This window comes from Ictidomys tridecemlineatus, chromosome X (genome assembly GCF_052094955.1).
Source record: "Ictidomys tridecemlineatus isolate mIctTri1 chromosome X, mIctTri1.hap1, whole genome shotgun sequence".
Lineage (NCBI taxonomy): Eukaryota > Metazoa > Chordata > Mammalia > Rodentia > Sciuridae > Ictidomys > Ictidomys tridecemlineatus.
The window spans coordinates 79163718-79178412 of NC_135493.1; positions in this window are offsets into that span (position 1 = coordinate 79163718).

A 14695-nucleotide genomic window follows, 5' to 3' on the forward strand; every position below is an offset into this window, starting at 1 on the left:
AATTTGGGCCCCCAAAACTTTCAGAGATATGTGAAGATTAGATGGGACTTACTCAAACTAAAAAGTTTTTTCTCAGCAAGAGAAACAATAAGAGAGGTAAATAGGGAGCCTACATCCTGGGAACAAATCTTTACTCCTCACACTTCAGATAGAACCCTAATATCCAGAGTATACAAAGAGCTCAAAAAATTAAACAATAGGAAAATAAATAACTCAATCAACAAATGGGCCAAGGACATGAACAGACACTTCTCAGAGGAGGACATACAATCAATCAACAAGTACATGAAAAAATGCTCACCATCTCTAGCAGTCAGAGAAATGCAAATCAAAACCACCCTAAGATACCATCTCACTCCAGTAAGATTGGCAGCCATTATGAAGTCAAACAACAACAAGTGCTGGCGAGGATGTGGAGAAAAGGGTACACTTGTACATTGCTGGTGGGACTGCAAATTGGTGCGGCCAATGTGGAAAGCAGTATGGAGATTCCTGGGAAAGCTGGGAATGGAACCACCATTTGACCCAGCTATTGCCCTTCTCGGTCTATTCCCCGAAGACCTTAAAAGAGTGTATTATAGGGATTCTGCTACATCGATGTTCATAGCAGCACAATTTACAATAGCTAGACTGTGGAACCAACTTAGATGCCCTTCAGTAGATGAATGGATAAAAAAATGTGGCATTTATACACAATGGAGTATTACTCTGCATTAAAAAATGACAAAATAATTGCATTTGCAGGGAAATGGATGGCACTAGAGCAGATTATGCTAAATGAAGCCAGCCAATCCCTAAAAATCAAATGCCAAATGTCTTCTTTGATATAAGGAGGACAACTAAGAACAGAGCAGGGAGGAAGAGCATGAGAAGAAGATCACCATTAAATAGGGATGAGAGGAGGGAGGGAAAGGGAGAGAGAAGAGAAATTACATGGAAATGGAAGGAGACCCTCATTGTTATACAAAATTACATATAAAAGGAAGTGAGGGGAAAGGGAAAGAAGAGAGAGAAATGAATTACAGTAGATGGGGTAGAGAAAGAAGATGGGAGGGGAGGGGAGGGGGGATAGTAGAGGATAGGAAAGGCAGCAGAATACAACAGACACTAGTATGGCAATATGTAAATCAGTGGATGTATAACCAATGTGATTCTGCAAACTGTATTTGGGGTAAAAATGGGAGTTCATAATCCATTTGAATCAAATGTATGAAATATGATATGTCAAGAGCTTTGTAATGTTTTGAACAACTAATAATAATAATAATAATAAAAGATTAGAATACTAAGGTTTAATCATCAAGACCTGCCTAGGAATTTCTCAGTTCTGCCAAAGGCTGGTCATGTAAGTCAACTTTCATGGTGTTTCTTCTTCCCACCCTCTAGTTATTGCTTCAAATCAGTTCTTGATAGTGTAGTGACTTCAGGATTCATTCTCTTTGCAAAGCTTCTCTTGGTCACAATTTTAGGAGTAAAAAATCTATTCTATACCCAATACCAAAGTAAATCAGGACAATATGGGAAATCCCTTCAATCAGGAAGCCAAGTTTGTGGTAGAATAAAGAAGTCAAAAGGGAAGGAAGCAGAGTCAGGCCATCTGGTCACAAGGTTTCACCACATTTGGGGCTGTTACTGGAAGAGTCCAGAGAAGTTCTTGAAGATGAGGGAACTTGATTCAGGGCAAGTGAGGTCCTTGGCATATATGATGGAAAAGAATTTCATCCCATGCCAGTCAGAGACACAGAGAGTTGTTTTTTTGCTGTTGTTTTGTTTTGTTTTAAGAAAGTAGACACATATTCAAGGGAGAATGAGGCCTATCTCGAGGAGAGACACCTTTTAGAGTAAAAAAAAAAGGAGTACACATTGAAGAGAGAATGAGGCCATCTCAAGAGTGAGAGGCACTTTGGGGATTCTCAAGTTCTTCTTTTACAGGAACTTGGTGAGGTGTAGGCATGAGAAAGTATGTGGGAATGACATCAGTCTGGTGATCACAAGATGATTCTTTGGCTGATGTGGTCTCCATTATTTGATCAGTAGATAATGTTGGAAAATCTTCTAAATTATGGCTTCTTAAAATATTTTTTTGCTCAATTGTTTATTGCTTAAGCTAATGAACAGTGTACAAGGTAATTTTCATAAGTGGGAGAAATTATGGTAACTTTAAGATTTACAGATTTCCCAGAAATTTGAGAGTAACAGGACCGGAAAATCATGTGGAACTTTAAGTTAAAATCACATTTCCTTGTCCTTCCTTTATGTCTCCTTTTTTTGTTGTTGTTCTTTCTTTTATTTCTTCTATCTTTTTTTTAAAGAGAGAGAGAGAGAGAGAGAGAGAGAGAGAGAGAGAGAGAGAGAGAGAGAGAGAAGAGAGAGAGAGAATTTTTTAATATTTATTTTTCAGTTTTCGGTGGACACAACATCTTTATTTTATTTTTACGTGGTGCTGAGAATCGAACCCAGCGCCCCACGCATGCCAGGCAAGCGCGTTACCGCTTCAGCCACATCCCCAGTCTTATTTCTTCTATCTTGATGAAAGAAAGCACACAAGTTCCAAGAAAGAAAGAGGAGAAAGACTTCTCTCTACCAATCCACATATGCAATTCCAGGTCTTCTGGGTGGAATTGCTCCAGACACAAAGCTTGAGCCAACCAAGCAAACTCAAGAGCTCCTGGAGGAATCTGTGATAAGCAGAAATTCCGGTTTGCTTTTGTAATCAATGCTAAGAAAGATTTTGGCATTTCTGAGCAACTTCCCCCAGTGCCTGTGAAAAACCCATGGGGTCTGAAGAGGAAGGAAATGCCTTTGGATTTTGGTCACATGTCCAAAGAGCTTAGAGCAATCATCTTGAGGTCTTGAAGAGTCCCAAGAGAGTAAGCATTTATTTTAGAGAAAATCTGATTACAGGATGATGAACAATGGGGATATGTACAAAGAGCTTCTCACAGGTATGTGGTTTTCCTTGACTTTTGATTGCATGCCAGCAACATAAGGGGGATTGGGAAGACATCCTTGTTTTCCCAGAATAGTATCAAGAGGTAGATAGCATTGCTAAAAACTGAGGGATTATGAAAAAAAACTTATTTCCTCAAAGTAACTCATTTTAGAACTTTAGCCATAGACAGTGGATTTACATGGTGGTGAACTAGCATTTGTTTTTATATTACCCAACAAGCTCCTGCCCCCTGTTGCTTTTATCTTTTCACCTAAACCCAATAGTTTAAGCAGCACTTAAGAATTTGGAATCCCCATATGTATCCTCAGATAGGTCCTTCAGTAACTACTGAGCAGAATCTGCTATGCAAATTATTATAGTGCTTAAAATGCACCTCCACAGTCAGGCATGGTGGTACATGACAGTAATCCCAACAACTTGGAGGGCCTAGGCAGGAGGTTTGTAAATCTGAGCCAGCCTCAGCAACTTAATGAGGCCCTAAACAACTTAGCAAGACCCTGTCTCAAAATAAAAACTAAAGCTAAACTGTGAAAAACCCATAGGGTCTGAAAAGGAAGGAAATGCCTTTAGATTTTTGTCACTACGTGACTGCATGACCAATGTAATTCTGCAACCTGTACATGCAGAAAAATTAGAAATTATATCCCATCTGATTCAAATGTATGATATGTCAAGATCATTGTATTGTCATGTGTAACTAATTAAAAAAAATGGCCTGGGATGTGGCTCAGTGATTAAGTGACCCTGAGTTTAATGCCTGGTACTAAAAACAACAACAACAAAACATGTACCTCTATGTTCAGTCTAATAAAGTCTTTAAAACAGTATATCCAAGTTTAGAGTTAATTTTCATATTGACTACTGCAGTGGTTCTTGATAGGATTTCACTACACCTCTGATGTTCTGGGAACAAGCAGTTAGAAAGAAGGGGTAGAATTCCAGACAGAATTCTGGAATTCCTTTCTCTTCAGACCCCATGGGTTTTTCACATTACAGGGTCCATGGGGTGCCTTTGGGGTGCAGGCATCTACAACTGTGTTTGCACCAGCTTTGCTGAGGTGCTTAGAGCACTAGATTTGAGATCATACTGTCATACTGCCTGGATTTTTTTTTTGTTTTTGGTACCAGGGTGCTTTACCACTGAGCCATATCCCCAGCCCTTTTAAATTTTTTTTTTTTTTAATTTTGAGACAGGATCTTGCTAAATTGCTGAGGTTGGCCTCAAATTTGCAATCCTCCTGCCTCAGCCTTCCAAGTTTCTGGGATTATAGGCATGTACCACCACAGCTGGCATAAGGCCTGAATTTAAATCTCAATCATACATACCAATTACTAGCTGAGCACAAAGGCAAAGTTATGATAATTTTCTGGTCTCCTGTTCTCTTATGTAAATCTCTGTGGAGAGTTATGTGGCAGGACTATAAGTTGTGAAGTTCTAAGCAATTCTGAAGCACTTTTCTGGGCAGCAAGTCCTGTAGGCCCCTTAGACTAACTAGAGCACAGACTCTGGCTTATTTCCTTTTCTCATCTTCCTCATCCCCACCCTAATGTTCATATGATAGCACTGTCATGAAGCTTCCAGTTAAGTGCTATGGCACTTCCTGATCTCCCAGCTACTTGGAAGGCTGAAGCAGGAGGATCATCTGAGTCCAGGAGTTATGACCCTATCCTGGACAATACAGTGAGACTTTCTCTCAAAGCAGAACAAAATGAAAAGAAACTTCCCAGGGTAGAAATGGAAGCATCCAGTCCTATCAGTTCCACAGACAAAGCCTAGAATAATTTATTAAAAAAATAAGCTATTTATGGTTGAAGTTCTAGCAAGCTTCCAACTGAGACAGAGTACTTTTTCACAGATGGTGAGGGGATCGTTATTTGAAAGGGTATTATACTCCTTGGTAGTGTGAGTCAGAAGTTTGGTAAGAATTACAAGCTTTGTTTTTAAAAACCCTCCCCAGGATTCCTTCCCACATTTTAGGCTTCCCATAGTTCCTTAGTCCCTGCCCTTTTCAGGAATGCCTTTGAAGGATGCTGGTAAAATCCCAGGGATCATAGAACTTGGAGAAGAAATTCAGGAGTTCCCCTCAGGTCTGATACCCCTTGTAAAAGTGACCAGAATAGACTTCTGTTCTCAGAGTTAAGCTTACCACCTGTGGGGAAACTTATTTTGATTTGGCTGCTGCACTCTGTATTAGGCCCTAGTGAAACCCTGAGGTCAAACATTGCTGTTCACTGCTGGGCCAATCCCGCCTCTGAGAACAGGGGCAAAGGGTAGGTCTGTGGGGGGAGTGTCTGCTTAGCTGTGGTGACCTTGACAGGTTTGTGAGCTCATTGTTTTCTGTATTGACACAAGAGTAGAGATTGATTTGATAACTGAGGGTTGGGGCTAATTCCAATTTCCTCAGTAGTGCTTTGGTGCAAAGAGGAGGAGGTGACCAAGTCATTAGAAATTAAGGCGGAACTCAGATAGGTCATGCTAATTCTTCAGAGTATAGTCCTTGGGACCAGTAGCATCAACATCACCTTGGAACTTGATGAATTCTTGGGCCTCTCTCCAGACCAAGTGAATCTAAAACTCTTGTGGTGGAACCCAGCAATTCATAGTGTAACAAGCCTTCCAGGTGATCTTGAGTCATGCTAATATTTTAGAACTTTTAGGTAGCTGGTCTGCCATAAGCAAGTAGATGGGAGAAGGAAAATGAAGGATGGTGACTTAGAGAGAGGACCTCACAATATAGGGGACCACAGAGAACCTTATCAAAACAGACAAAAATCTGGAAAATGGTAACTGGTGTGCCAAATCTTCCCCACCCACAGTTAATTAAAACTCCTTATTTCAAAATCATGACACACCCACACCTTGTTGACCATGTCATCAAGACCCTCCCCTTGTGACTAGGTCATCACTGACTCTCACACAAGAAATTTGCTGAGGGTTATATAAAGGTTAAAACAAACAAACAAACAAAAAACCCAAATGAAAAAACACTTAAGGAGGGAATGTGAAACTTAAGCAAGAACAAAGGAAACTCAAACCCTTAAAAACCTCAGACTCTGGTGGGCACTTTGAAAGACACTTGTAATCCCAGCAACTCGGGAGGCCGAGGCGGAAGATTACAAGTTTGAGGCCAGCCTCAGCAACATAGTGAGACCAGGTGTCAAAATAAAAAATATAAAAAGGGGCTGGGATGCAGGTCAGTGATAGAATGCCCCTGGGATCAACCCCCCAGAACTGCAAAACAAACAAACAAACAAACAAAAAGTAGACTCTGTGAGAACCTCCATTCCCTCTGGAGGTAGTCCACGCAGTGCCTATACTGTATGTCCCCCTCATTTCTCACTTTGCTAATAAGCTCTTGTTACACTCAGTGCAACTCCTTTGCAATATTTCCTGCAGGATGGCAAGAACTGGTGCCTATGGACCCCCTCCGCCACTTTGGCTCCATAGATATATGTCCTCTGCAACAAGAAATACTGGGTTAGAGCCATAATTTACTATTCTATTTGTACACTTAGATATTTATTTAAAATGCAGATTCTGGGGTGGACACAGGATTCCTTGGGGCTGGGGCTGGGGTGAAGCTTAGTGGTAGAATCCTTGCCTAGCTTGCGCAAGGCTCTGAGTTCCATTCCCAGTGCTGATAATAATAATAATAATAATAATAATAATAATAATAATAATAATAATACACAAAAAGAAAATTGTAAAAGTGAAATAAGTAAATGTTTTAAAAACTTTAGTTCTTTATAATTTCTTCAAGGTTAAGAAAGTTTTTTTCAAAATTATATCTAAGAAGCCTTTTTTTTACTATCTTAGAATCTTATTGATTTGGACTTGCAGACTTCAACTCCTACAGCATTTTGTTTAGTTATATATTTGATATTTATTTCTATGTAACATACACTCACCTATGGATATAAATCTGTCTCTGTGCAAATTATTGATCAAAGGCAAGGACTATCCTTATACAACTTGTTGATGTGAACATCATTTAGAACAAAAGCTGAAACAAAGTAGGTACTCAACAAATGTGTATGGAATTAATTAACAAATTAATGCATGGATTTCAAACAGCTATATATTCACTTACTAATACCTCAACTATCTTGGCATTTAGTTCCTTCTTCCCCATTGTTCTATCCTCTTAAACTTAAAAACATTGTTCTTGTTGTTTTAATTCAGAAGCTATATTTAGCCTTATTGCCAGGTTGTCCAAGATTTTGCAGCCTGGTACAGCTCTGTTAGTGCCTGTTATTTTGGTGCCCCTTTCACTCTCAAAAGTGTCCTGATTTGATTGATAAATTATGTATGGTTATCCTTCTTATGTCACCTTCCTTCTTTTTTCTTATCTTTCATAAGTCTTTATTAATAATTTATTAACAAAATAATCTATATTTGGTTTTGAATTAATCTATTATAAGCTTACAAATTTTGTATTTTTAAAAATAATTTCTGACAGTATATTTCTACCTTCCTTCTTTTTGTTCAGAACAAACCTAAGATGTTCTTCCTGTTGTTACCAGTATGTTTTATGAACCTCAGTTGCATTAATGGCACTATTTTTATAGGCACGTGTCCTTTTAATGTTTATCCTAGATAATGTGTGCTACAGTTTCTCTCTACATCTAGAAAAGTCAAATAAAAGGTGGTAGGTTCAAATGATTTACTAAAGGCAGGAAGATCAGAATCAGGTGGCACTACCAAAAAACTACTTCTATAAACTACCAGGATTATTCTGGACTCTCCTTCCCTGGAGATCTTGAGACATAGGCTTAGAAATCCTCTGCCTTGTATTAGACATAGGCCTACTTCAAGATCCTGATAGCCTTTGGAAGTTGCTTCCTGGTCTGAGATTCTTGAAAAAATTTTTTTGGTATTAGGGTTTGACCCAAGGGTTATTTTACTACTGAACTACATCCCCAGCCCCTTAAAGCCTTGCTAAATTGCTAAACTGGCCTTGAACATGTTATCCTACTGCCCTATCCTCCTCCTGAGTTTCTGGGATGACAGGCATGTGCCACTGTACCTGGCTCTCTAACTAATTTTAAGTTTAAACTAGTAGTAAAGGCCTGTGGGTGATATTGAGGGCAAGGATCAATGAATGATCCCAGAATGGATTAATCTGCAGGGCCAGAAATCTTGGTGTCAATTAGGAAAGGAGCACATGGGTAGCAATCAATCTAGGCACTCTTAGTGAAATTGCAGGGTCCATTTTTCTCAAGCTGCCTTTTCTAACCTCATTTGCAAAAGTTAAGGATAATAGCAGCCTATGCAATGTTCTGCCTGAGTTCTATTTTCACTCTTCACTCTTCTACTTATAAAACAGCTAATGTAGCTTCTTGGATTCAAAACACCAGGATGATAAAAGCCCCATCTACTCTGAACTAAGTAAACCACTGTGTTGCATGGCCATTTATTGAAAGTCAAGTCTTTCTGGTTTTGATGACTTGCACTTCTGCTCCCCAACCCTTACCGTGCCCTGTCTCTTCCAATTTCCGTCAGTATCAGATCCTATTGCACAAGTAAAACTCTGCTTCAGTGAACTACAGTATCTTTCAGCTCACCTCTTGGTTTTGCTGAAAAAGACCTAGGAATTTGGATATGTCTCTAGCCTGCCAATATAGTCAAGAGGATCTCTTCAGCTCTCTCAGCAACACAGAATAGCTCTTCTTCTGCCATACTTCACTTGGCTCCATGCTCCCTCAGTTCAGTTTTCCAGGAGTCCAGGGAAGTCCTGTTGTGGGTAACATACCCAGATGCTGGTGGTTCAATGCTCAGTAACAAGGTTTTGACCTGAGTAACTCTGTTGACAATTGGGCCATTGATTGAATTCCAGGTTTCAGATGAGGAAACTTGAGCTTATCTGGCAAATGGCAGAACTGAAATTTGAAGCCAGGTTTTGCTGACAACAAAGATGAGACTACTGGACTGGGGGTTGTAGCTCAGTGGTAGAGCACTTGCCTAACACATTTGAGGGACTGGGTTTGATCCTTAGCACCACATAAAAAATAAAATAAAGGTGTTGTGTCCATCTATGACTAAAAACATTTAAAAATAAGATGAGCCTACTTCAGGTTAGATCTGCCCAAGAATTTCCCATCCTTTTTTTCTTACTTTCCAGGAAAGAGGTGGTTTGAAAAGATCAGGTACTCCCCTGAGATTTTTTAGATGGGTTTAGAGAATGCATAGGCTCTAAGTTTCTTAGGTTACAGGAAATAGCAAATATCATCTGCTGAGAGTTGCAGTGGGAAACAACTTGTACTATGTAGAATGTTGTTGGGGAGAGGCTCAGACCCAAGAAACAAACTCAGGATCCTGGCAGGTGGAAGAAGATGTAAGATGCAGTTGGGATAGTAGATATGCTTTATTCAGAGGCAGCAATTGCCCTTAGCCAGCCCCCAGCTCTGGCTTCAGCCCCTAGCCAGTTTCATTTCACTCCTCTGAGTCCTTTCCATGGGCCTTTTTTATATCCAGGCCACACAAAGAAGGTCCACTGCCAACAAGTTGCATCAGTGGAGGCATGTTCACAAGCAAATGTTTATAACCTTGAGTTCATACACTGAATCAGAGTGTTTATGACCTTGACTACACAATGAAAACAGTCCTCTGGAAACCTCAGCAAGGGAGTCTTAACTATAGTCATTTTGGACCTGCCCTATCACTGTTAAAAGTTAGGTCCACTTGTGGGCTATGTTGGCAGAGTCAAAGAACAAATTCCACATTGACAGCCTTTCATAAAAGAGATCCTTTTTTTCTGTAGATTTCTTTCCCTTTCTTTCTTTCTTTCTTTCTTTCTTTCTTTCTTTCTTTCTTTCTTTCTTGCTTGCTTGCTTTGTGTGATGCAGAGCCTTGTGCACACTAGGCGTGTGCTCTCCCACTGAATTACATTCCCCACCTGTAGATTTTCCTAAAGGTGCAGTACAGGCATCTACACAGTATGTCAAATAGTAAAATTGGGCTGAGAATGTAGCTTAGCGGTTGAGTGCCTGTCTAGCCTATGTGAAGTCCTGGGTTTGTTTCTCAGCACTGCAACCAAACAAAAGAACAAATAAAATAACACCCCCCCTCCAAAAAAACCAATAAAGCTTGATAAAATCCCTCTTCTCTTATTCATCTCCTTAAAGTCTCCACAACCCGATTCCAATCTTGTTTCTTCCTATCCCATTCTTGCACGATTTACTCCTCAATCCAGGCTGTTATCTCTGCTTCTTTCTCGACAAACCTAAAAACCTTTGTCCTTTGCCTTCAGGTTTTTGGGATACATGTAACCCCTCCTGAATCTGATCTCTCATTCTGGCTATATTTCTCCTGTAGGGAGAACACTCTCCCTGAACTCTGATAAATAATATTCTTCTTGTTACATTTATGTGGCTTAGAAATTATCATTAGGTTACACAGATCATGAAAAACTGACAATATTGTCAACGAACACAATGTTTTGTCATTTCCAAGCAAACTTAAAACTTAGCCTTGTCTTCTATGGTCTTCTTGTATATGGGAAATTATAAAAGCCTTGACTTCTGTTTAACAATAACTGACATTTATTGAGAACCTACTATATGCCAAGTTCTGTGCTAGACAATTTCAGCAATGTTATCCCATTTAAAACTTTAAATAATCTTGTAAAGTGTGGATTATTAACTCTCATCAACAAAATTGTAAATTTCCCAAAAGCAAGGTTGTGAAGGGTTAAGTGACTCATGCAAATTACAAAGAGCAAGGGTTCAAATCTGATTCAAAAGCCCATATTTTTTTCCACTCAGTCAATTACTTGTAAGAGTAGAAAGATATAATTATTAATAATAATACATTACTTTCTGTATAAACTATCTGAGGCTCCTTCCTAATTCTTTTTGTAATTATTAAACATTACTTTTGCAACTTGTCTGCCTCCATTTTTTTGTTGCTACAACAAAATATTTGAGGCTGGTAAGAGACAAAAAAAAAAGAGTTTTATTTGGCTTTTATAATTCTGGTGGTTACAATGGGGACCAAGCTCTTAGCATATGAATCTCTTGTGTACAAACCATATCCAAAACATAAAAGCACTGAATTAAAAACACAATTTAATGGTAGCTAAGTTTTGTTATTTGTATCAGTAATAGAGTAAAAAACTAGCAATAATTTTTTTTAATATTTATTTTTTAGTTCTCGGCGGACACAACATCTTTGTTGGTATGTGGTGCTGAGGATCGAACCCAGGCTGCACGCATGCCAGGCGAGCACGCTACCGCTTGAGCCACATCCCCAGCCGAGCAATAATTTTTTAAAAAATATTTTTAGTTGTAGATGGACACAATGCCTTTATTTTGTTTATTTATTTATATGTGGTGCTGAGGAATGAACCCAGTGCCTCACATGTTGCAAAGCAAGTGTTCTACCACTAAGCTACAACCCCAGCCCCAGCAATAGGTTTTATTATAAATGTTTGTGAACTATAATGAACTATAATTTTTTGGCAGTACTGAGGATTAAACCTAGGACTTTGTGCATGTTAGGTAAGTGCTCTATTGCTGAGTTATAATCCCAGTGCTATTTATTTTATTTATTTATTTTTAATTTTGAGACAAGGACGTGCTAAGTTGCCCATGCTAGCCTCCAACTTGGGACCCTCCTGCCTCAGCCTCCGAAGTCACTGAGAGTACAAGAGTGTGCCACCCACACCCAGTTGATACTGTCTTTTTAATTTTAAAAAAGCATTCTGAAGTTTTCTCTTTTGGAAGAAGTTCTCTAAATCTTTTGGCCAACGTTAATTGACTGAGAATATGATTATAATCAGTATTGTAGGGAAGTCATATGGCAATGATATTGTTAAGATAGAATTATTCCTTCATTTTCTTTATTTTATTTTTATTGATTTTTAAAAATAAATGACAGCAGAATGCATTACAATTCCTATTACACATATAAAGCACAATTTTCATATCTCTGGTTGTATATAAAGTATATTCGCATCAATTCATGTCTTCATACATGTACTTTGGATAATGATGTCCATCATATTCCACTGCCCTTGATAATCCTTTGCCCCCTCCCTTTTCCTCCCACCCCTCTTCCTTATCTAGAATTCATCTAATCCTCCCATGCTCCCCCTCCGTTCCCCACTATGTGTCAGCCTCCTTATGTCAGAGAAAACATTCGGCATTTGTTTTTTGAGGGGATTAGCTAACTTCACTTAGCATTATCTTCCCCAATGCCATCCATTTACCTGCAAATGCCATGATTTTATTCTCTTTTATTGCTGAGTAATATTCCATTGTGTATATATGCCACTTTTTTTATCCACTCATCTACTGAAGGGCATCTAGGTTGGTTCCACAGTTTAGCTATTGTGAATTGTGCTGCTATAAACATTGATGTGGCTGTGTCCCTGTAGTATGCTGTTTTTAAGTCTTTTGGGTATAAATGGAGGAGAGGAATAGCTGGATCAAATGGTGGATCCATTCCCAGTTTTCCAAGAAATGTCCATACTGCTTTCCATATTGGCTGCACCAATTTGCAGTCCCACCAGCAGTGTATGGGTGTGCCTTTTCCCCCACATTCTCGACAACACTTATTGTTGTTTGTCTTCATAATAGCTGCCCTTCTGACAGGAGTGAGATGAAATCTTAGAGTAGTTTTGATTTGCATTTCTCTAATTGCTAGAGATGATTAACATTTTTTCATATATTTGTTGATTGATTGTATATCATCCTCTGAGAAGTGTCTGTTCAGGCCCTTGGCCCATTTATTGATTGAGTTTTTTTTTTGTGTTTAGCTTTTTGAGTTCTTTATATACCCTAGAGATTAGTGCTCTATCTGATGTGTGAGGGGTAGATTTTCTCTCCTTCTGTAGGCTCTCTATTCACATCACAGATTGTTTCTTTTGCTGAGAAAAAACTTTTTGGTTTGAAGCCATCCCATTTATTGATTCTTGATTTTAATTCTTGCACTACAAGAATCTTATTAAGGAAGTTGGGGCCAAATTTGATATGATGAAGATTAGGGCCTACTTTTTCTTCTATTAGATGTGGGGTCTCTGGTTTAATTCCTAGGTCCTTGATCCACTTTGAGTTGAGTTTTGTGCTTGATGAGAAATATGGGTTTAATTTCATTTTGTTGCATATGGATTTCCAGTTTTCCCAGCACCATTTGTTAAAGAGGCTATCTTTTCTCCAATGCATGTTCTTGGCACCTTTGTCTAATATAAGATAATTGTAATTTTTAATATAAAATAATTGTAATTTTGTGAGTTAGTGTCTGTGTCCTCTATTCTGTACCATTGGTCTATCAGTCTGTTTTGGTGCCAATACCATGCTGTTTTTGTTACTATTGCTCTGCAGTATAGTTTAAGGTCTGGTATAGTGATGCCACCTGCTTCACTCTTCCTGCTAAGGATTGTGTTAAGTATTCTTGGTCTGTTATTTTTCCAGATGAATTTCATGATTACTTTTTCTATTTCTATGAGGAATGTCACTGGGATTTTGATCAGATTTGCATTAAATCTGTATAGTGCTTTTGGTAGTATGGTCATTTTGATAATATTAATTCTGCCTATCCAAGAGCAAAGTAGATCTTTCCATCTTCTATGGTCTTCTTTGATTTCTTTCTTCTTTGATTTTCTTTCTACAGAAAGAAATCAAATCTTCTTTGATTTCTTTCTGTAGTTTTCATTGTAGAGGTCTTTCACATCTTTTGTTGATTCCCAAGGTTTTTTTTTTTTTTTGAGGCTATTGTAAATGGGGTAGTTTTCCTCATTTCTCTTTCAGAGGATTTGCCACTGATATACATAAATGCCTTGAGTTATGGGTGTTGATTTTATATTCTGCTCCTTTGTTGAATTCATTTACTAGTTCTAGAAGTTTTCTGGTGGAGTTTTTTGGGTCTTCTAGGTATAGAATCATATCATCAGCAAATAGTGCTAATTTGAGTTCTTCTTTTCCTATGTGTATCCCTTTAATTTCTTTTATCTGTCCAATTGCTCTGGCCAGTGTTTCAAGAACTATGTTAAATAGAAGTGGGGAAAGAGGGCATCCCTCTCTTGTTCCAGTTCTTAGAGGGAATGCCTTCAATTTTTCTCTATTTAGAATGATATTGGCCTGTGGCTTAGCATAGATAGCCTTTATGTTGTTGAGATATGTTCCTGTTATCCCTAATTTTTCTAAGGACTGGTGGATTGTATCAGTACAAATTTTCTGCTTGTGATATTATATTACAGTTTTGTAACATGTCACCTTTGAGGGAAAACAGGCAAGGCATCAAGGCATCTGTGTAAGTCAGCAGTCCATTACTGTAACAAATACCTGAGATAATCAACTTATAAAGAGGAAAGGTTTATTTTGGCTCACAGTATTGGAGCTTTCAGTCCATGGTCAGTTGGTCCCATTGCTTTTGTGCGTGGTTAGGCAGCATATCATGGCACAGAAAGTATCATGGAACAAAGATGCTCACCGCATGTCTAGGAGCAAAAATATAGAGGAAGGAGGTGGGTTCCCATTATTTCCTTCAGGGGCACATCCCCAGTGGCTCAAAGACTTCAAACTAGGCTCCATCTCTTAAAGTTTGTACTGCCTCCCAGTATCTCCAAGCTGGGAACTAAGCCTTTTTATTTTTAAATTGGGGATTGTATCCAGGTGCACTTCACTAGTAAGTGACATCCCCAGTCCTTTTTATTTTTTATTTTGAGATAAAATCTTGCTAAGTTGCCAAGGCTGGCTTCAAACTTGTGACCTTCCTTTTTTAGCCTCTCAAGTTACTGGTGT